The 25,305-nt window shown below is 34.7% G+C and overlaps 1 non-coding gene across 1 annotated transcript; it reads right to left on the reverse strand.

The window, feature by feature from the left end:
- Positions 1 to 23,327: 23,327 nt before the first annotated feature.
- Positions 23,328 to 23,434, reverse strand: LOC128283394 (small nucleolar RNA R71). The gene has a single exon (XR_008273735.1). It is a non-coding gene; the product is annotated as a small nucleolar RNA R71 (small nucleolar RNA).
- Between the last annotated feature and the right edge of the window lie 1,871 nt (positions 23,435 to 25,305).

A 25,305-nucleotide genomic window follows, 5' to 3' on the forward strand; every position in this document is an offset into this window, starting at 1 on the left:
TTATGTGAGACTATTCTTATGTTTCTACTGATTATGATTTTGTTTTATACATGCGGGAAATATATTATCTCTGTTATGATGGAAGTCCAGAGTCGGTAAGCAGTGTTTTTCTTCTGGCTTTCTTTGAGAAATTATCAAGATCTTTATTATCTTCTTGTGAGTTAGATGTACTAGTGATTGCACGAGCGTTACATAATATCTTTGAGTTCATGTTCAGATGTCTATTTGTTAGCAAGTAAGCCGAACATTAAGAACATTTAGGATTATTGCAGTCAATGATAATACTAGTGTGTTATGAGATAGAATGACTATAGATTTCGAATTGGGATTGTCATTAACATCGGAAAGGAAAATGTTATTTAGTTTATGGTTGTTCATTTGACAAAGAAAGATCTGTATGATCATTTCAGTAGGTACAGAGTTTTCATTTGACAGATCAGCTGAGTATATGTATCCCTGAGAGGGTAATTTAGAATTTTGACAGTATGTTCCAACATTGTGTTCTAGAGTTCAAAGGTGAATGGAAAAAGATATTTGAGGTTAAATCAAATTGTGATTCTGAGAAGTTAGTAAAGGTGTTTTATGAGTGTTGAAAGCAACTTTTTCTGGTAAGATTTTCGGGGATGAAAATCCCTAAAGGGGGAGAGTTGTAACAACCTAATTTTCAGTGGTGTCGGAACAGTGATTCGAGATCACTAAATCTGACAAATGAGTAGGAAATATTATTAATTTAGTGAGTATAAGTTAAATGTGAAGTTAGGAAAAATTTTGAAATAGTGAAATGTACAAATATATATATATTAAAATAATTAGAATTGAAAACGAGGTATCGAGACCTCGGGAATTTTAAATCGAGCCATAAATATTTTTATAAATATTTATGGAGTGTTAATAAATTAGTATTAAAGTTTCGTCAAGAAATTTTAAAGTACTGATAGCTAATTGAACAAAAATGACTAAATTGTATCAAATGTAAAATTGTGGAAAATGATTAAATAGCTTAAATGATAAAAGAAAGAGGGTTTAAAAGGCAAATAGACCCAAGGTATATTTGGGCTGGACGGTAAGAGCATGAAATCACCAAGAAAATAAGGACAAAATTGCAAAATTGCAAAATTTACTTAATAAAGCTAGGACTAAAGTGGAATTATCTAGATTTCTCTTTATTTTTCTGCATTCTCATCAGCAAAAACACCATGGAAGAGTTCCCTTAAGCTGGTTTTTCATATTTTTACTACAAGTAAGTTCAATTCTTGATTATTTCTTGAAATTTTGTGTTTTTGTGACTTTTACAACTAGGTCCATTTGTTGAATTCATTAGTTCTTGATTCTATGAAAGAAATTGAAAGTTTCTATGAATATGTGCTGGAAGTATATGATGATTTGATATAGAATTAGAGCTTTAAATTGTTTATATGCTGATTTTATTGAAAGAATTGAATAGAAAGTGAATGTTTGGGACCTAAATTGTAAAAGAGTTTGAAGTTAGAGTTTTATGTGGAAATTCTGAATTTCAATAGTTATGAAATAATTTATAATGTCTAGGAAAAGTATTAATTGAGAAAATTAGTTTAATTGAGGGGTTAATTAAGTAAGGACTGAATTGTATGAACTATGAAATTTGGGGCAAAATGAAAATCAATATTTTGCACTAAAACAGTTTTGGATAGCAGCAATAGTCTAACATTGAAAAATCTCCAAAAATTGTATAAATCTAATTAGAGGATGAATAAAATTTGAAATTAAAGCTTATTGAGTCTAGTTTCTTATAGAAGAAACGGTGTAAGTAATGGAATTGTAAATCATGAGATATAATAAGTTTTGTGAGACAATGTGAGAATGATTTCGGGTTCCCCTGTTCTGACTTTGGAAAATCATCAAAAATTGGAGAAAAGTAATTAAGGGATTAAATTTATATGTTTAAAATCTTTAAAGAGTCTATTTTCAATAGAAATAAGCGGGAACATCATCCGAATCTTGTACGATGAGATAATTAATTCTTAGTGAAGAAGGGTTGGAACTGTCAAACAGCAGAACAGGGGCAACTTTAAAGAATAAACTGTACTTATTGGCTAAACCAAAATTCTAAAAATTTTATGGTAATAAGATAAGTAAGTCTAGTTTCAGGGAAAATTAGCGGATCTTAATTTCGAGTTCTGTAGCTTAAGATATAAATAATTTAGTGACTATGATGCAAATGGACAGTTTTGAATATACATAAGTAAATAGTGAAATTATTGATAATGTTACTTGTTGCATGTTATATAAATTAAGGATGTGGAATAGAGAGGAGGAGGAGGAAAATATGTATGAATATTCAGCTAGCATGGCTAATTTGTATGTTTTAGGCTCATGGACTAAATTGAATAAAAGTAAAATTTTATGGGCAATTTTGTAAAAAAAATGTTAGAAATGACCAATTTGCATGAAATGGATTATTTTATTATTTAAATTACAAAATTGAATGAAATTATTAATTTAGCTCAAGATCAGGGAAAAACATGTTTTAAGGATTAAATTGAAAAGTGTTGAAATTATGGAAAATTCTAACATTTTATAGAATTCATAGGTTGTTCTCAATTTGTGTGAGAATAACGGCTGGAAATAAGGATTAAATTGCAATAATTTTATTTTATTTTAACCTAAGGATGAAATCGTCATTAATTAAAAGTTTAGGGTAAAATGATAATTTTGTTTAGAGCATTAGTTGAATGTATTATAACATGAAATAAATGAAAACGACGATCAAATTTCTTTATAAAGATCCGGATGACTTGAATACGAGACTTGAACGTGGAAAAGAAAAGATATCGGATTAATGAAATATCGATAAATGAATCAAGTTTAAATTTTGGATTTTAAACATTTTTTGTTTTATAACCGCTATTTGTAATAAATAGAGATTCTTGATTAGCATGATTTGCCAAAATCTTGATTTACTGATCAAATTTACTAAAATATTTAGCTTGTTTAGCTTGATTAATTAAAACATCCTTTCTTAGAATAAAATATCCATCAAAAATAATACTTTGATTTTATCTTTTTATAATTAATTACCATCCTAGCTTTTCCTCTTTTTATTTCAGCATGGTTTCTTACCATACTAGTTATAAATCTGATGACGAAAATACTTCAACAGATGAGGAAGAAAATAAAGAAATTCTAGAACCAATGGATACTGAAGAAACAGATCATTATGGAAAGAGAAAATTAAAGTCATATATTTAAAACAATGATTATCTAAGAGCTTTAAATAAAGATTTGGAAAAAGTTGAAGATACAATTAAAATTTTTTGTAATCAAACCAAAAATTTAGCTACTAATGAAATTAAAACTGAATATCCAGGAGAGTCATCTAGTCTACCCAGTCAACCTATATCACATAGGATTGATGATTAAAATAAGAGAAATGTGGCCCAAGGAGGAATATATTTAGACTTAACTAATATTCCAATATCAGACTATGAAAAACCTATAGATGATTGGGCACAGTCTATGACTATTGTTGTAAACAACAACAATACTTGGTCAAAAGAAAAATTCTTAAATTATTTTGTAGAAACTTTTTAAGGTGATGTTTTACAATTTTTAAGACGATGGGAAGAATCTGATATAGGAAAAATCCAAAAATGAAAATTAATTAATCAGATAGGAACCACTAAAGATCTTTTAAAAGGATTAACTAATATTCTAAAAAATGTAATTTTGTGGCTATTTTGATAAAAAAAAAAGATCGTGATAGTGTATCTAATTATATATTGTCAAAAATTAAATGATGTGATATTAGATATTTAGAAGAATTTTTAAAAATTTCTTCATGAATATCAAAATTAAAAATGAAAATATAGAATTTTGAAAAACTAATATTTTCATAAATTACCTCCACCATGGGATGAGATATGTATAAAAAATATGTATCTTATTTAGATAAACATAGTAAAGAAGCATGAGTAGCGAAAGAAAATATAGATTCCATATGAAATAGAATAAATTTTACAAAAGAAAGAATAATTTTGTATTGTTTACTTAACTAAAACTTCTAAACAAGTAAAAATAAATTAAGTACTAGTCACTGCTCAAAAATTTTAGAAAATGAATGGGAGTTTGGATGTAAAACAATACGCCTTAATACTTATAAAAATATAGAAAGAAAAATAGAAAAAATAAGTTAGTTAGGTGGAAACCAGAAATAAAAATATACCGCTTATAATAAGAAAAGAAAAAATTTGTTAGAAGAAAACTTCTAAAAATCTAAAAACAGATATGTAAATATTTTATATGTGATGTAAAAGGTCATATAGCACCAAATTGTCCTAACAAAAAAAAGTGCTAAGAAAATGATTAAAAGTCTTGAAGAACAAGATTTAGAAATATGTTTTGAAGAGGAAATAAACTCAAGAAATATTATATGAATTAATATAAAAAACAAATTTTGATTCAATGAAGAATATATATTTATGTTTAATGTAGGAAGTAGTTCTAAAAATCAAATAGAAGAAATTCCTAGTTCGAACAACAGGATATAAAATTAGGAAATTTAATCGGAGAAGAAAAAGACTTTTCGATGAGATGATAGAAAAATAAATAAAAATCATATTTCAAGAAAAATATATAAAATATCAAGTCAAAGACACATAAAGAAAATTAGTGGCAATACATATTGCTAAAGATACTAGAGGAGGATTAATGAAATCCCATTATTTACTAAAAATAAAATTAAGAGGATTAAAAGAAATACCCTCAAGTTAGATATATACATTTAAGTATAATTATGGTAACTATTAGAGTTTTATTTAGAAAAGGACATGATATACCTATAATAACAGTATTATTAGATAAAAGATTTGAAAATCCAATAAAAGCACTTTGGGAGGAATTCAATCTAATTTACATAATGGTGTAATAGGATTTCAATTTAAACCAAACTACTTTATATCTATTACAGATACTCTAATAGAAGAGTGTTTATGTTTAAGAATTTAGACAAAAATTTTAAAATTAATGATTTAGCGAAGGTCTAGCAATAAGTTGGACTTCTATTAATGAATATACTAATATTTACGTAACTAGAAATTAAAGAAACAATCAAAATTATTTATAATTATTAATATTGCAAATTGGTGCTTACCACAATATTAATAATATTAAAATACAATCTTGTTTATATAAATTTCAAAATTTCATAAATTTGATTAAACTATTTCTTCGACTAATAACTTTTGTTGTTAATGAATCTAGACAACATCCAAGAAGGATAAAGACAAAATAAGCTGGCCACGTGGAAGCGCACCAAGAAATTCAAGATTGGTGCTAACTTAAACAACAAGGCATCTATAAGCAAACAAAGAGTTGATGTGATGTTAATGTGAAAAATGCCAGGCTACGTGGAAGCTATAATCAATTCATCCTTATCAGAAATACTGTGCGGGATTGAAGAAAAATTAAATAGAGTTTAGGAATTTTGTTATAAATTGCGATGGCTATTTATTTGTTAATAACTTAAGTACTAGTTATTCTAAAAATTAATTAGTTAAATTAAGTATCTATTATCTTTATTAAAATAAACGTATTGTACAACTGATAATTTATTTTCTATTGTACAAATTCTGTTTTTAGAATATTAGTTAATCCTTTTAAAAGATATTTAGGGGTTCCTATCTGGTTAATTAATTGTCCTTTTTGGATTTTTCCTATATCAAATTCTTCCCATCGTCTTAAAAATTGTAAAACATCGTCTTAAAAAGTTCCTACAAAATAATTTAAAAATTTTTGTTTTGACCAAGTATTGTTGTTGTTTACAACAATAGTCGTAGACTGTGCCCAATCATCTATGGTTTTTTTCATAGTCTTATATTGGAATATTAGTTAAGTCTAAATATATTCCTCCTTGGGCTACATTTCTCTTATTTAAATCATCAATCCTATGTGGTATAGGTTGACTGGGTTGACTAGATGACTTTCCTGGATATTCAGTTTTAATTTCATTAGTAGCTATATTTTCAGTTTGATTACCAAAAATTCTAATTGTATCTTCAACTTTTTCAAAATCTTTATTTAAAGTGTAACGCCCTGAATTTTGGGCCTAGAAGTTTTGGGTTTTGAGCATAGGGTCAGTGAGGAGGTGGCACTTATGTATTTAGCGGCGCAATTTAGTGGCAGAATAGGCTTGCTGGTCTGGTGGTTAAGTGTATGTTAGCTTGACTCAAGGTCCTTGGTTTGAGTCTCTGTATGGGCGTTTTGGAAAACATTTTATTTATTTTTGTTTTAAGTTAAAATAGTTATTTAGTTTATTTGTTTATTATTATTATTATTATTTATTTTTACTTTTATTTTTATTTTTATTCTTCTTCATTTTCATGTTCTTTTCTCTTCCTCTTCCCCTTTTCATTTTTTTTTCTTTTTGCTATTTTCTTTCTGTGCAAACAAGTTAATTGCGGATTCTGGAGTTTCACTCCTCTGTCGTTTCTTTCGTCGTCAAAAACAGGTGTAGGATTCAAACTTTCTCTACATTATTTTAGTTTTCTCGAATTCTGATTTGACCAATCGTGTATGAGTGTTTTTAACGATTTAGATTTGGTTTTCTGAATGCTGAAAGTGAAAGAAATACTCCAATTGTTGATATGTTTTCGATATTACTTAAGTTGAGATAGTTTGGTGGCTAAAGTAGAGTTTTCGAGGCTGTTTTGGGGTGGTTTCGTGACCTTTCCGATGGCCACACGGGCGTGTGCCGAGGCACACGACCGTGTGGATTTGGGAATTAAGGTTCTATGCCAATTTTGGTGCCACACGGCCTGGTCACATGACCATGTGGTCAATTTGGGGATTTTATCGTTTCTCACACAGTCGTGTCCCTTGGTCTACATGGGCATGTAAGTTTAGGGATTAGAGTTCTAGAGATTTGGGGTCACACGGCTTAGCCACAAAGTCGTGTGACTGATTTGGGAATTAGGGATTCCACATGGGTGTGTGTTTCGGAACTCACGATCATGTCTGGTAGGCACACGGGTGGGTGAGACCCTCACACGGCTGTGTCTGCCCTGCATCTTATTTTGGCGAAATTTAGACAGTAAGCAATACAGCCTATTCACATAGTTGTGTCCCTGCTTCACATGGGCATGTGCCTCTGTCACAAGGCTGTATGCTAGCTTTCACACGAGCGTTTGGACCCCTACACGGCCTAGAATGCTCCACACGGCCAAAGTACACAAACGTGTGGCCCTATCTTGCTAGATAATGATTTTAGGTCAAATATAAGTGTAATCACAACTTTGTGTGTTCTAACCCTCGACTAAGCTAAGCTTACTGAGGGTAGATACGACTCTGTTCTGACTTCGATTTATGTTTTAGTTGTGATTGGATGTGTGATATGTTAGGCACTGAATCTGAGTGTATGGGTGTATATACTTCTGTAACAAATTAATTGGTTGTGAATGATTGTCCGGAATTGCTTTCTGAATTGGTACATCTGCATACATACATTTGCATACATACATACATATACATAAACTATTTTGGGTGGGATTTTGAAGAGAAAGGAGATTTATGAAACTGGCAGTTGATCTATTGGTGACTGATAGCCCTATTACCCAGAGGGCCATGGTCGGTCCCAATACCCTGAGATCGTGGACAATTTGATTGTACTGCGGACTACCGTGACCAAGACCAGACAAGATATACGCCACCTTCACTGCGTATCATTGATTGAACTAATAGCTTTATCAAGAACTCATCGGTATAGCAGATTATCGCATTGCACCGTACCACATGTACATTATCTACGCTACGTACTACTATCTGATCTGGCAGTTCATATTGCATGTCTGTACTGCGGTTTACCGCATTGTACCATACAGCTTATACACTAGCTTTGATACGCAATATACGTGACTGGCAGTTTATCTGCATACTGTTAGCCCCAATACCCAGAAGGTCGTGGGTAGTCCCAATTCCCTGAAGGTCGAGAACAATGCTGATGTCCATCATTATCGGGCAACCCCGGATGACATAATATGGAGTGTAAGGTTGGATAGGCCTTATGAGATCAAGTGGAGTGTTTGGCAGGACGAGCTTAAAGCTCTGATGAGGAGTGAGGGAGGACAAAGAGGTGTGCTGGCTGGATGGGTGGGAAGTTTATAACTCATTTGCATTCATATACATCTGACTGATCGGTTTGACTGAATTAGAACTTGCGAATGGCCAAGAACTACTGATACCATGACTGAATATGATACTATGACTGAATGTGTTACTGATCAACTGAAAGGCACTAGTGCCTATGCGAATTCTGTAGACTTTGTCTGAGATTGCTTGACTGTACTGTTATTGTGACTGTGCGACTGACTTGTGAATTGTTGCCACTGTATCTAAATGGCACGTGTGATTGTGTCTGTTTGCTTGTTCCATGTGATCGAAAGGTACCTATGGTAATTGATTTTGGGTGAGTATGCTCAGTGGTCATCTGTCGGTAAGTTTGCTTTGCATATAGCGACCGGTGCTGATTAGTTCTGTAAGTTAGTTCTGCTTCACATCTGAAGTTGAACCGCGTCCAGGCTTTCAATTTTTGTCCCTGTTCCAGTTTCTGTGGTTTATTTGATTTGGTCTCACACTAAGCTCGAGTAGCTCACCCCCTCTTCTATTTCCCCTTTCAGGTACAGTTATGGATTCTAGATGCTGGATTCAGTACGCAGAAGTGTCAGACAGCTTCGGCAGATTGAAGTATTAATTTATGTTTACTAGTTTTTTTTTATATTCGACTTTGGGCGGTTTGGTTTATAAACCTGTGGTACAAATTTCGATTTAAGTTTTACTCATTTTTATTCCTGAAGTTTTACTGATTCGAGTTTTTATAGAAGTAAATGTTCTGATTCGACATGGTAACTTGTTTTGTAAAATTTACCTACGATCACTTCGGTGATCAATGTAGCATTTCGAATTCAGTCTAAACTCCTAGTCCGGGATTAGGGTGTTACATAAAGCTCTTAGATAATCATCGTTTTGAATATCTGACTCTAATTTTCTCTTTCCATAAGGATATGTTTCTTCAATATCCATTGGTTCTGGAATTTCTTTATTTTTTTCCTCATCTGTTGAAGTATTTTCTTCATCAGATTTATAACTGTAACCTTTAAATCTTCTAAATTATCGTAATTCCTAGAACTACTACTTTTGTAGTATCATAATTTAACATATCATGATAATTAAATAAAGTAAATAGATCTTATGTTTTTCATAAAGTTCTTCTATTAATTATAAATATTCTACATACTAATAATTATCTTAGAAAGTAGTAGTTCTAGTAATTCGATAATTTAGAAGATTTAACGGTTAGTAGTTATAAATCGATGAAGAAAATACTTCAATGATGAGAAAGAAAATAAAGAAATTCCGAACCAATGGATACTAAAAATATATAAAGTTATAATATTGGTAACAATATTAAAATTCCTAAACTCTATTAAATAAAATATAAAGATATTATTTACCTAAACAGTAAATTAGAACATAGGTTAAATCTTGTTCATTTTAAATTTAAATACCAATTGGTTCAGTTAATAAAGATATTTAACTTTATTTTCATCTAATAAATTTAGTTTGTAAATTTAACATAATAATAATAATTTTGAACAAATAATTATTATTAACACTATTTAATTTTTATTATTAATTTTTAATAAAATTTTTAATATAATAGATGTTTATTATTTGAAATAATTTATTTATTATTTGAAATAATAATTTAATCACCAAGACTTTTCACATTAACAAATGAAAATTGGATATTAAGGAGATAAATAATCTTCTTAATATATTTCAATATTTTGTTCATAAAGGAACAAATAGTCCTATTATGAATAAAGTATTAGAATATGTTTATATAATAAAGTCAAGAAAATTTTACCAATAGAAATTTCTACAAAATTAATAGAGCTATTTGCAATCAAGAAATTTAATTTCCAAAAACTTTTTCTAATACTTTTACAAATAATTTTTTTACAATGACCATCATAATTTAGGGGTTGTTAGAATTAAGTGACTTGAATCCTTATTTAAATAAAATGCGTTGGTAAAATAAAATAAAAGTAAAATCCATATATAACTACACTTTTTTTATTTTATTTTAGAATAAGGTTTTTTAAACTTTATTAAACTTCATCTATTTGATATTGATTAGAATAAGGTATTTCAATCTTACTACACTCCTATTAGAATTAGGTTTTACAAGAATATAAGTAGACATAGTCTATTCCTCTTGTAATTATTCAAATTCGACATAGTGAATTTTCTTCTCCTCTGCCCATGGTTTTTTCCCGAAAGGGTTTCCATGTAAAAACTATGTGTTCTTTATTTTTATTTCTCTTTTCTTTGCAATATATATTGTCATTACCGACATTTTTTTTTTACAAATTGGTATGCGAGCTTCCGGGTGGTTTATCTCGATCTTGGTAATGGCGTCTTTGAAATATGAAATTCTACTATTGGATTGCAACACTAGATTGCGTTGTGGAAAATTAAGATGCAAGCAGTTTTGTGCAGATGGATCTGGAGGATGCCCTGCTAGGGATAAATAAGATGCCTTCGATATTAATGGATAAAGAGAAAAAGCTTTAGGACCGAAAGGCATTAACACAATTACTTCTGCATTTGTTTGATGGAATTTTGCAAGATGTGATGAAGGAGAAGACCACCGCTCATTATGGAAGAGGCTGGAACAAATATGTATGTCGAAAACTCTAACCAGCAAGCTATATATGAAGCAGTGTCTTTATGCTCATTGTTTGGAGGAAGGTGCATATGTGCATGAACACTTAACAGTTTTTAAAGAAATTCTCTCAAACTTGGAGGCCATGGAGGTTCAGTATGATAAGAAAGGTTTAGGGTTGGTTCTACTTTGTTCGTTGCCCCTGTCTTATTCAACCTTTAGAGACACAATTTTATATAGCCGTGAGTCTCTCACAGTTGATGACATTTATGATTCTTTGACCTCGTATGATAAGATAAAACATCTTGTGGTTAAAACTGACTCTTAGAGAGAGGGTCTCATTATTCGTAAGAGACAAGATCAGAATGCTGATGATGATCGTGGAAGGACACATGAACAGAATCCTCGCGGTAAATCTAAGTTTAGATTGAAGTCTTCAAACAGAGGTAAAACTTATAAATTCTACAAGAAGAAAAGGCACATTAAATCTGAGTGCTACAAACTACAGAATAAGATCAAAAGGAAGGCTATGAATCAAAAGGGAAAACAACCAGAAAATTCTAGTGAAGCTAATATTATAGAAGACTACAGCAATGATGAACTTCTAGTTGCTTCTGTCAACAATTATAAAGTGAGTGAGGAGTGCATTATTGATTCAGGATACATTTTCCATATGAGTCCCAATTGGGATTGGTTTACAACTTACAAAATAGTATCTGAATGTGTTGTTTTGATAAGAAATAATACTTCATGTAAAATCGCAGATGTTGGAACACTTCAAGTTAAGATGTTTGGTGGAGCTGTCAGAACACTTAGTAATATACGACATGTTCCAAAATTGAAGAGAAACTTTGTAACGCCCCAAATTTCCCTAATTCCGGCTTTTGTAAACTTGTAACACAAGTGTGTATCTACTTCAGTGGTTAAATGTTCTGGGTGTACCTGAGAGGTCCTAGGTTCAAGCCATAACTTGGGTAAATTTTGGCATTTTTATGAATAAATTGGGTTCAGTAGGCTTATATTTTATTGTTTGTAAAAGCATATTAGAATGGGTCTACTGGTCTGGTGGTTACGTGGAGTGTTCGAGTGTTGGAGGGCTTGTGTTCAAATCCCTACGTGAACAATGATGTTATTTTTGCTCGTTTGACCGAGAGAGTTTTGGTCAAACAGAAATTTTGGGTAGTGGGATTAGTGGAGTGATTTGGGGGATTGGGCAGTTGTCTGAATATTTTCTTTTTGGCAAAATTTGATTTTACTCTCTTTCCCCAAACTCTCTAACGTCGTTTCTTCCTCTTTTCTGCATTCTTAATTTTTTCTTTTCTTTTCCCCCATTGCTGCCAAAATCCTTATTATTTCTCCTTTAATCCACCATTTTCTTGTGAATCTACATCTTGGTTAGCAGTCACTCGAGTTCAATAAGTCTTCTCTTTTCTTTTCTGTCGTGAAATTTATAACAATTGATTAGTAATTTGGTTCTCTTGTTAATAATGGCGTAGGAGAAGCATTCATCAGCGACTTCCGTATCTCTTGTGTTAGCAACTCTAACGAAAGATTTTCGTCGGTGGTAGGTTGGGTCTCCGTTAGTTCCTAAATAACGAATTCATATATTAATCCGCTAAATCAATGATTGGATTCACTAATTATAGATACTGGAGTGCTCAGAAGTGGTTAGGCATTTAAAACAATACAGGTGTGTACCCAAAACACTAAAAATAAGTCTTGACAAAAAGCCGAAAAATCCTACTGTCGGTGCCACACGGGCGTGTGGTAGCTCGTGTGGCAGGCCTTGTAACTAAACACGAGCGTGTGAATGATGAGCCAGGCGGTACACGTATAACACGGGTGTATGACACGGCTGTGTAATTACCGACGGGGCCGTGTGCGAGACACGGGCTTGACCAATTTGGCCGTGTGGGCTCACACGGGCGTGTAGGATTTTTGGGCTAGGCCGTGTGATCCACACAGCCAAAACCAATTTGGATCGTGCAGGCCACACAAACGTGTGGGCCCACATGGGTAAGCCACATAGGCATGTGATCCCATTTTTATGAAATATTCTGTAAGGGTTGCTCGAGTCACCCAAGTCGATTAGGACATACTGTAGGGTCGGTACGAGTTACTTTGACCCTTGATTACGTGATCTGATTATGTGATATGTGTTTTAACATGTTACTCTTAGCATGTATATCGATTTGAATGTAAGATCTAATAAATTGTGTATTAGCATGTCATACTTGTATGTTGCATTGTATTGGGGTTGAGATGATGTTATTTAGAGGAAATATTCTGAAAGGCTTTTAAACTTGATATCTGGCAGCTCAGCTACAATTATCTGATTATGTGCCGCATTTCGGTACAGCATGATGTGTAGGGATAGGTAGGTCGATTTTATCCCTACATGGTGTGTTAGGTTAGACAGAGGTGGTGTGTAGAGGCTGGTGGGTAGGATTTTGATATTCTGTCTGCATACTGTATCTAACATGGGCTAAGACCCTAAGTTGTATCTGATTCTGTAGCTGATGGGCTAAGGCCCTAACTGTTTCTGTAAAGGGCTCCGGCCCCATATTGTTTATTTATGACACCAAATATGTATTATGTATGTGTGATTTGTGGGGATTACACACTGAGTTTGTGAAAACTCACACTTTCTATTTAATCTATAACACCCCTTACCCATGTCCGACACCGGAACAGGGTACGAGGTATTACCAGACTTAAACATTCACAAACATGCAAAAATTGGGCCTTAAAATTTCTTTTAATTCAAAACATTTCAAACAAATGTATGTCATCCCTTATTTGGGTCTACGAAGCCTAAAACATACATCGAGATTGATTCGAGACTAAATTGAGAACTTTGAAAAGTTTCAGGAAAACTTAGGAAATTTTCCCATGAAATAGGGTCACACACCCGTATGTCTTTGGCACGCTAGTGTCCTCAGGCCGTGTAACTCTCTGTTTATAATGTTAGCATGCAAGTCGAACCACACAGCAGGGCCACAAGCCCATGTCTCCCGGCCGCGTCCCTCACACGGTTAAGACACACGGTCGTGTCTCAACTCGTGTGGCCAACACTTAGGCTATTTTTCAAGCCTTCATGTTACCTATAATTTCTTACAAGTAATATATCTACTCATGCAATACCAAGTCTAGATTCCTTATTTCACATTCATAATACCTGTCATTTTGATGACCACTTTTACCATTATGCTATAGTTACCGACTTATCCATCGAGCACTCATGTTCAATCATTATCACGTAGTGTTTATAACGTGCAATTACTACATGGCTATGACCACCTCAATTGGTCATAGAGAATACATCCAACACACATGTCATATTACTAACCATGCATGGCAAACAAACATAATCACATTATAAACATTAGACATGACATAAATAGCTAGGCTTACAAGCCATAATCAATATGAGCCACATCTCATGGCCATATACATATAACTCAATATATGCTAACACATTTGGCCAAAGCAAAATAATATATGTCAATCAACTAGATCCCTATACATGCCACTCACTTGAAATTTGTAATAAATGCTTCAATATTCCAAATGTAGAGACTTGATAGTGTGATGTTGTCCCCGACGATCTCCAACAGCGAGCTAACCTGAAAACACTAAAGGAAGGGATTAAGCTTTATAGCTTAGTAAGACCGTATGAAAATAATAAGCGTTTTATAGCTTAGTAAGACCGTATGAAAATAATAAGCAATTTATCAACTTGCTTCTCAAGGTACTACAACCCTATTTGCATTTTCACTCATGTTCCAGTCAAGCTGTTTTCTCGAGTCATAGTCACTAAATCATTTATATCTGGAGCTACAGAACTCCAAATTAAGTTCTGATAATTTTCCCTGAAATAAGACTCACATATCTTCTTACCATAAAATTTTTTGAATTTTTTGGTTTAGCCAATTAGTAGAGTTTATTCCTAAATGTTACCCTTTTTTTGTATGACAGTTCTGACCCCTCTTCACTAAAAATTAATTATCTCATAATATGGGACTCGGATGATGTTTCCGTCTATTTCTCTTAAAAATAGATCATTAATAATTCTAAGAATATAAATTATAACTCATAAATATTTTTTTTACAATTTTCAATGATTTTCTCAAATCAGAATAGGGGATTTCGAAGTCATTCTAACTTTGTCTCACAACAATTTAAATATCTCATAATATGAAATACTTTTGCTTACACCATTTCTTCTATGTGAAACTAGACTCATCAGGGTTTAATTTAATATTTTATTCATCCTCTAACTCAATTTCCAAAATTTTTTGTGAATTTTCAAAGTCGAACTATGGCTGCAGTGTAATTTAACGATACTAAGTTTATCAGACCATATTAATTCATTTTTACCACATTGGTAAGGTTACATATTCATATATCATAAGTATAGACCTATAATCACAAGGTCATCACAAAATCATTCTCATAGGCATGAATTACCTATTTACATCTTTACCAAATGTGCATCATAAACTGAAATCATTTCTCATGAGCTTGGCAAACATACCTTTGTTACTCAATATGCTCATATTCCTTCCTTACAAATCATATAACATGAATTAAATTCACATCTCATCAATTTCATGTAAGTACCTGTACCACTCACAATATGGTCATAACCTTTTTCATTTAACTTAAATCGTAACTCTCACCGTTGAACCATTCGGAAAGCTATCGGATATTCACTAAGCCTCAAACATAGGGTATAATGCTGATGCCATGTCCCAGAGGTCTTACACTAACTATCGAAGTCGAGGCTGACGCCATGTCCCAGACATGGTCTTACACTAGCTCTCACATATCTGTACCGATGCCATGTCCCAGACATGGTCTTACACTGACACATCTCGTAGCCGATGCATGTCCCAGACATGTCTTACACTGGCTTACAGCTCGAGGCCGATGCATGTCCCAGACATGTCTTACACTAGCTCTCGTCTCAATGCCGATGCCATGTCCCAGACATGTTCTTACACTGGCTCTCATAATGTGGCCGATGCATGTCTTAGACATGTCTTACACTAGCTCTCAATAACCCATACATCATGGCATGAATATCCGATTTATTCCCTATGGTTCAAAGAGAATTCTACTATCTCAATTATCATCATGCATTCTCATTTCCACAATCAAGCATTTCATGCTATATCAATTCAGCCCATATAATAACTATGTAATTGTATTATTTACATACAACTTACTCGTTTCAATGGAATATCATATTTCATCAAATCTCCAAGCATTCGATCAACACATAAAGGTTTTTTACATTTGACATCTCTTTTTTTATATTCAATATCATCAACATAAAATTTAATACAATCATGGCAAGATAGGTTTTCAAGTTAATAACAATGGAATAAATACCATGCTCATTTAATCACACAGACTTACCTCAAATGCAATTTCGGCTAATTCTTCTCTTTTTGTCCTTAACCACGCACTTTCTCGATTTAAGCCCAAATCTCAATTTCTTGATCTAACATGATGTAATTCACTCATTTAATCACTAAATAAATTTAGACAATCAAAATTTCACATCTTTGATAAAATGACCATTTTGCGCCTCTAGACTTTGACAAAATGACCATTTTACCCTTAGGCTCGAAAATCGATTTTCATCACATTTTCTCACTACCCAAGCCTAGACGAATACTTTTTATACTAGAATCAGCCCACAATTCTCATTATTTCATACATTTATCACCTATTTTACAAGCTTTACAAAATGATCCTTTTAGGGGTTTTCATGAAAATCTATTCACAAAAGTTGTTTATTACTCAACCATGACTCATTTTCTCTCATAAAAATTCAGTAAAAAACACAAATCCTTTCATGGCAAGTCCCTAAACTATCACCCATTTCACAAAATAGTCCCCCACATAGCTACATCATGCTACAAGGGTTCCAAAAGTACAAAAATTATCAAAAATAGGCATCTAAATCACTTACTTGCAAAGAATATAAGTGGTTGATATTTTGAGCTCTCCAAGCCCTCCTCTTTGCTACCATTTTTAGTGAAAGAAGAAAAAAGAGATGAAAGGATGACAACTTTTTCTTTTTGTTTTATTTATTACCAAAAAAAGTCACCTAACTTTGACTTTTCAACTCCTATTTGTATCTATGGCCGGCCAAGCTTGTGAAAGGGGTCTATTTTCACTTTAAACACCCTCAATTATTTCTCTAGCAATTTAACATATTTAGCTAGCAAATCACTACTTTTGCCCTTTATGCGATTTAGTTCTTTTTCGAAATTAAGCTCACAAATACTAAAATTAATTCACCAAAATTTTCATGCACTCATATAATCATGCTATAACACATAAAATAATATTAAAAATAATTTCTCTGTCCCCGAAATAGTGGTTTCAAAACCACTGTTCCGACCAAGCCCAAAATCGGGCTGTTACATAATCCGTACAGGAAATCCTCAGACTTGACGGTTTGGTGCAATGAAGGACTCGATGGTAGCCACACATACTTAGACTGTTTTAAACTCAGTTTTGGTATTTATTTCTTAATTATATTCTGGGTTGTTTTGATGTAATATGGGGACTTTATGGACTGTTGGACTTTATTTGGATTTTTAAACTATTTATGCGATTTTAGTCTTAAATACGAACGATTTTCCAAAAACGAACTTTATCAAAAGCTTGTTCAAAAAAGAAATGTTTAAAAGCAAATCAATTAGTCCATGTTTTCCTAAACTAAGTAAAAGATAATAATTGGAACTATTTTAAGGTCAATGCGTTTTCAAAAATACTCTCATGTGCGCCGCCAGATTCAGCCATAACGTTCAGGCCGAGTTTGGAGTGTTACATTTAGTGGTATCAGAGCCAAGTTACAAAACTCAGCTGTGGATTTGGGTTTTAAAGATTGGTTTTAAAGAAATGATTTGTAAATAATTTTGAAATATTTTTGGAATAAATATGTGGTACACCGAGTCTTCAGCGCTGATCCTGTAAGTTTCTGAAACTCTATTTAGCATTTTTTGAAAGTATGATTAGAGTATTCTGAAACTACTTTAGGTAGTATACCGTACTAAAAACATTTTAGGTAGGGTTAACTAAAAACTATAGTGAGACTACTACTCGTGATAACCGACTCTAAATATTCTGCTACTGTACTACATAAAATATTTATTAATAAAACATCAGAATTTTAACTAATGCATAAAACTATTAATACAGATAAATTCTGTAATTTACAATGAGCGCACATGGTACTCGTGGACGGGGTACTAAACGACGTGGCAGAGGTCGTAGAGAGGCCCAAGTAGGGTCCTCACCATCTAGGAATCTACCCAACTTGGATACTAGCGAGACACCGGTGTCGCTTGTTACAGAGACTGGGTCAGGGTCTCATGATCGTACGTCTAGGGACGACGCACTATCCCAATCCATGCTATGAATTTTAGAGAGGGTCGCTAGGCCCAACACTAGATCTGAGGGTAGTGGGTCGGTTACGGAACGACTCCGATCCAATAGGTCTGAGTTATTCAGGGGTGTCGTTGGAGTCGCCCCTAACGTGGCCGAGTATTAGATGGAGGCCATGGAAAGAATTATGGATGACTTGGACTTTACTGCTGAGCAAAAGCTTAAGGGGGCTGTTTCTCTGCTTCGTTACGAGGCATACCAGTGGTGGCTTATGGTTAAGGAGGGCACTCAGTCCAACCGATTGACCTGGGATTATTTTAAGACTTTGTTCCAGGGTAAGTATGTGGGGGCTAGCTACATTGATGCCAAGAGGCATGAGTTCTTTAATCTCACCCAGGGAGATCGTTCAATAGTTGAGTATGAGGCTGAGTTCCTGAGATTGAGCCGTTATACGCGAGGCATGGTAGCAATGAGTATGAGCATTGTGTCCAGTTTGAGGATGGTCTCAGGTAGAGTTTGCGAGTTCTGATAGCTCCACAGAGGGAGCGTGATTTTTCTACTCGAGTAGAGAATACGAAGATTGCTGAAGAGGTAAAGTACACTGAGCGCCAAAACTGAGATAGGGGAAAGACTAAGAGGGATTCGGAGCCCTCGAATTCTGGGATGAGGTCTAAGAAAAAGGCCACATTTGATGGGCCAGTGAGAGTTGGGCCTCCTGTTACATCTTATAGGGTGGCACTTTGTGGACACTATGGTAGACGTCATCCAGACGAATGTTGGAGGACTACTAGGGCTTATTTAAGGTGTGGCTCTACTGAGCATCATGTCAGAGATTGTCCGCTGAGAACCAATCAAATGCAAGCTACGGGTATTGGTACTGCGTAGCCATCGAGGATAGTTCAGCAGCCACCTAGGGGTCGAGGTCAGGCTAGGGGTGGTAACGGCATGGGCCAAAGACAGAGAGCACCGGGCAGAGGTGCTAGATCTTCTGAGGCGAGGCAGCCTGCTTTGGTTTATACTGTTAGTCGCTGTGAAGACCGAGATGCTCCGGACATCATTACGGGTACGCTTTTTAATATTTGATATACCTTATTTAGCATTGATAGACATGGGCTCTACGCACTCATATGTAGCTAGTACCGTGTCTAAAACCTTGGGGATTTCGGTTAAAAGTACTTCTAGCAAGGCAACTGTTGTGAGTCCATTTGGACAATTTACTCGAGTGAGTAAACTATTTAGAGACGTCCCGTTGGAGGTCTAAAGGATAGTAGTTCTGGCTGATCTAATGGAGCTTCCGTTTGGAGAGTTCGATCTGATTTTGGGAATGGACTAGCTAGTGAAGCACCGGGTGAGTCTGGATTGTGCGACAAAAAGGGTTGTCTTGAGGACCGAGGAGGACAACGAGGAAGTCATGATAAGAGAACGATATGACTATCTGACAGCGGAAAAGTTAGCGAGGAAAGGGTGTGAGGTATTCTTAGCCTACGTCAGTATTTTTTATTCTGGAGACTCTTCAGCTAAGGACATCAGAACCGTGAGAGACTTTCCAGACGTGTTTCCTGAGGAACTACCGGGGTTGCCTCCAAGTCGAGAGGTAGATTTTGGGATTGATTTGATTCCTAGTATAACTCCGGTGTCTATCACTCATTACCGAATGGCACCGAAAGAGTTGATGGAACTTAAGGCTCAGATTCAGGAACTGTTAGATTGTGGGTTCATTTATCCCAGTGTCTCCGTGGAGAGCACATGTTCTATTTGTAAAGAAGAAAGATAGGACAATGAGAATGTGTATTGACTACCATCAATTGAACAAGTTAACGATCAAGAATAAATACCCACTTCTGAGAATAGACGACTTATTCGACCAATTCAGGAGGGCTTCTGTGTTTTCTAAGATCGATTTACGATCAGGATATCATCAGTTGAAATTAAATAAGGATGACGTGCATAAGACGACATTTAGGACTCGATATAGACATTACGAGTTCCTAGTTATGCCTTTTGGCTTGACTAATGCACCAGTGGCATTTATGGACTTGATGAATCGTGTGTTTCAGCCTTATCTAGACCAATTTGTGGTGGTATTTATTGATGGCATTTTAGTGTATTCTAAGACAGAGGATGAGCACGATGAGCATCTTAGAGTGGTGCTACAGACCCTCCATGAGAAACAGTTGTTTGCAAAGTTCAGTAAGTGTGAGTTCTGGCTTCAGGAAGTAACCTTTTTGGGTCACTAGTTTCTGCTGAGGAGATCCGAGTCAATCCTTTTAAAATTGAGGCTATGTTAGAGTGGAAACCACCGAAGAATGTGTTTGAAATACGTAGCTTTCTGGAGCTGGTAGGGTATTATCGACGTTTAGTAGAAGGATTCTATTTGATCGCGGCTCTGATTACTAAGCTGCTGTGTAAGGGAGCTCCTTTCATTTGGACTGATGTACAACAAGAGAGTTTTGATAAGCTTAAGACTATTCTGACTCAAGCCCTTTTTTTCTGATACAGCCTGAGACTGGTAAAGATTTTATGGTATACAGCAATGCGTCACATGTGGGTCTGGGTTTTGTTCTGATGTAAGACAGAAAGGTGGTTACTTATGCATCTCGTTGGAAACACAAAAATTTATATACTTTTTCATACCCTTTTTAACTTAAAACCAGGCTATTCCGGTTAAATACTTGTCAAAAAATAATTAAATATGATAAAATAATTAAATTATGTTAAAAATATGAACATTATGAATTTTAATTAATTTCATAGTTAATTTTGATTAAATTTGGTTATTTTTGACAGAATTACACAATTGGAGAAAAAGGGCCCGGTGAACACTGCGAGAAGAACAAAACCGATAGTAATTTGAAGTATCGAGGCCAATTAATTTCCAGCCCAAGACGGCCCAGAAATGTGTATTAATTCATAATTAAATTAATTTTAATTTATTTCCTATTTAATTTAGGTTAAATGAATTAATTTTAATTAATTATGAAGAAAGGGCCTAGTGAACCGCATTGGTTGAACCGAATTGAGTGAGCCGAACCAGCCACTAATTGGGCTAACCAGAACCGTCCATTGGATGACCCAAATCAGAAAATTAGGTGATAAAAATGCTTGCAAAAAAGCCCTTGAAAAACCTCCAAATTACGTTTAAACCCCACCTTTATTTTAGGCTTTGTAGATTTGCCCCAGCCTATTTTTAGCAAGGTTGAAAGCTTCAACCTTGCTATGTGTGTGGCCGGCCATGGGAGGGATCTCTTGGCTGCTGAATTTACTATTTTTAGCAGCCCTCTTCAGCTATAAAAGCCACCCTATGCTGCCCATTTCAAAGCATCCCTCAACATCCCTCATTCCACAACATTCTCTCATCCTTTCTTCACTTCTCTCAATGTTTCCTCTCCATTTTTCCATCCCATTTTCCCTTCCTCTTGTGCCAATTTCCTCGCTTGAGAAAGAGGTGTTCTTCAGCCATCTTGGGAAGCAATCAAGTATTCATAGAAGCCTTGCTCGGCGAAGACAACGGAGACTAAGAACGGAGCAACAGTCAAGCTGTAGAGAAACACTGGATTTGCTTTCTGTTCCCTTTCTTTTTAATTTCTGTTGTTTTTATGATGAACATATCTATGAAAAATATTGTTGTTGAAATGGTTATTTTAATCAATTTAGCTTGAATTTAATTCGTGTTGGGTTGACTATTTTTTGCCTACTTGAATTATTAAATTAGTGTTTATGCTGTTATAGGCCTCAATGAAATACTTGATTAAGTAAAATCATGCTTAGGTTATCTGGCATTATAATTGTTTAGATAACTAAAGAAGTAATTGCTTAAACGGATTGAAATTGCAATTAATGGACTCAGTACTTAATCAGTGCATGTTTAATTCTTCTAAGGTAACTGAAAATTAAATCAGCATTGTATTTGGCGATACATATGCCTTACATAACTTGCAAGATTGTTGTGATTAAATTATTTCAAGGTATGGCTACTTTGTTACTTCACATGATCTTTTACATGTTTATTAAGTTGAATTAATCGGTTGAATCGACATAGGAATATGCGAGAGATAATTTAATTCAATAAGTATGTATGTGCGATAGCATGTTTACTTTATTAAATCTGTTTAGTCGGTTGAATTGGCATAGGGATATGTTCAAGAGATAAATGGAATTCTTTTAACTGGTAAATATGTTCATAAGTTAGCAAATTACTGGGTTGCCGTTAATTTATTCATAACAGCATAAGCACGAATTTAATATTTCTAAGTTAAATAGGTATAATTAATCCAACACAATTATATCATCTTGATTAAATCTTAATTGAAATCGTGCACTAGAAGTCTTTTATTTGATTTAAATTTTTTGCTTAGTTTTAAAATCTTAGTTTATAAATCACTCTTTTCAAACAAAAATTATTTTTACCTCACCAAAGTGTTTTAATTAATTTCATAAATATTACTTTTTACAGTCCTTATGGGTACGATAACTCGACATTTACTTGTCACTTTATTAGTTGTTACGATTGTGTACACTTGCACATTTCCACTGTTTCAAGTTTTTAGCGCCGTTGCTGGGGACTATTTTTTTTTAAAAAAAACATTATTTGTGAATTTATTTTTACATTTTGGTTCTTTTATTTTCCTGTTCAATTTTACTTACCTAATTAATTCTTCTCTGATTATTTCAAGTGTTTATGAGTATTGACCAAAGTATCGACTTACTCCCAGTGGACCCTGAAATAGAACGAACCTTTCGCCAATGAAGAAGACAAGCGAACCAGAGAAGGACCGAAGAGATGAATTTCGAGAATATCAATCAAGGAAACGGAGCAAACCTTGCTCAAAATCCTATCCTTATTGCTGATGATAAGGATAGAGCTTTACGACAATATGTCATGCCAGTTTTTAATGCACTTAATCCAGGTATTAGAAGACCCAAGATCGAGGCACAACAATTGAAATGAAGCGGTACCATGTTCCGGATGCTTCGACGGTGGGCGATTCGGTGGAATGCCCATCAAGATCCTCATCTTCATTTAAGACTGTTTATGGATGTGAGCGACTCTTTCAAGCTAGCCGGAGTACCTGAAGATGCATTACGATTAAAACTGTTCCCGTACTCGCTGAGGGACAGAGCTCGAGCCTGGTTAAACTCACTACCACTGAACTCGATTTTTACATGGCGAGAGTTAGCAGAGAGATTTCTTGTGAAGTATTTCCCTCCTACCAAGATTGCTAAGCTGAGAAATGAGATTACTGCTTTCCAACAAATGGATGATGAGTCCTTGTATGAGGCATGGGAAAGATTCAAAGAGTTATTACGAAAGTGCCCTCATTACAGAATTCAGCATTGCATCCAACTTGAGACATTTTACAATGGTCTCAACGCTCACACAAGGATGGTAGTAGATGCTTCTGCTAACGATGCTATCTTATCTAAGTCTTACAATGAGGCTTATGAAATCATCGAGAGGATCGCCAGTAACAATTATCAGTGGCCAACCAATCGAGCTACGTCAGGAAGACGAGCTGCTGGAATCCATGAAGTGGACTCTCTCACTTCACTTGCATCCCAGGTATCTTCGATATCTTCAATGTTAAAGAATTTTACCACTAATGGGTCTAATAGTTTTGCAGCTCAACCACCTAACCAATATGAGAATATAGCCTATGTCTATTGTGGGGAAGGACATGTGTTTGAAGAATGTCTGTCAAACCCAGAATCCATGTACTACATAGGTAATCAGAACCAGAACCGAGGAAGGCAAGGGCTACAATCCAAGTTTTACAACCCATCGTGGCGAAATCACCCCAATCTTTCCTAGAGTAACCAAGGGGCTGGAGGCAGTAACAACTACGCCCAACCTAGACCAACCCAGCCGCCTAGTTTCTCACAAAGAAGTTCGAAACCGATTCAGTTGAATCGTCCAATAGCTTAGAGAATTTATTGAAGGCATACATGGTGAAGAATGACGCCACTCTAAGGAATTTGGAGAATCAAGTGGGCCAGCTTGCTACTGAACTTAGGAACCGTCCACAAGGTGCTCTACCTAGTGATACGGAAAATCTAAGAAATCCAGGGAAGGAGCATTGTAAAGCACTAACATTAAGGAGCAGAAAAATAGTAGAGCCCAACATCATTGAAGCTGAAAAGGAGCATGCTGAAGCTCAAGATTTGGAAGAAGTTCAACCGAGTGTTGAAGTTCCAGTTCCACTAGAACCAGAACCTGCAAAACCTGAAAAGGTAACCTCAGAACAAGCCAACTCTGATCAGCCAACCACTCCATTAGTAGCAGAATTGCCACCAAAGACAAATCAACCAGTACCAACTCAGCATATAAACCTCCACCACCTTACCCTCAAAGACTCCAGAAGAAAAAATAGGAGGTCCAATTCAAGAAGTTCCCTGACGTACTCAAGCAACTACATATCAACATCCCGTTGGTTGAAGCACTTGAAAAAAATGCCAAATTACATAAAATTCATGAAAGATATCCTGTCCAAAAAGCGAAGACTTGGAGAATTTAAGACCGTAGCTTTGACGAAGGAATACAGTGCATATCTTCAAGACAAATTACCCGCTAAGCTGAAGGATCCTGGGTGTTTTACCATACCATGCAACATTGGAGCAGCTTATTATGGTAAGGCACTATGTGACTTGGGCGCAAGTATCAACTTGATGCCTATGTCGATATTTAAGAAGTTGGGGATAGGTGAAGTTAGACCTACTACGGTTACACTTCAGCTAGCAGATCGATCCTTAACATATCCAAAAGGAGAAGTCGATGATGTATTGGTACGTGTAGATAAGTTTATATTTCCTACTGATTTTGTAATTTTAGATTTCGAAGCAGACAAAGAAGTACCAATTATCCCAGGGAGACCGTTCTTAGCAACCGGAAGGACACTTATAGATGTGCAGAAGGGCGAACTTACTATGCGCGTTCAGGACGATCAGGTAACATTTAACGTTTTCAAGTCAATGCGATTTCCTGATGTAATAGATGATTGTTCTGCAGTATCCGACTTAGAAGATTTCATAGTGGAAAATGAACTCAACTCTGTTGAGGATCCTCTGGAAAGAATGATGAAAATTAGCTTTGCTAGAAGCTAATCAAAAGGGATTTAATCCACAATCCCGTTTTGAATCTTTGGATTTAGAAGAGAGAGATTACACACAGCCAAAACCATCAATCGATGAGCCACCTAAACTAG

This window comes from Gossypium arboreum, chromosome 10 (assembly GCF_025698485.1).
Source record: "Gossypium arboreum isolate Shixiya-1 chromosome 10, ASM2569848v2, whole genome shotgun sequence".
Lineage (NCBI taxonomy): Eukaryota > Viridiplantae > Streptophyta > Magnoliopsida > Malvales > Malvaceae > Gossypium > Gossypium arboreum.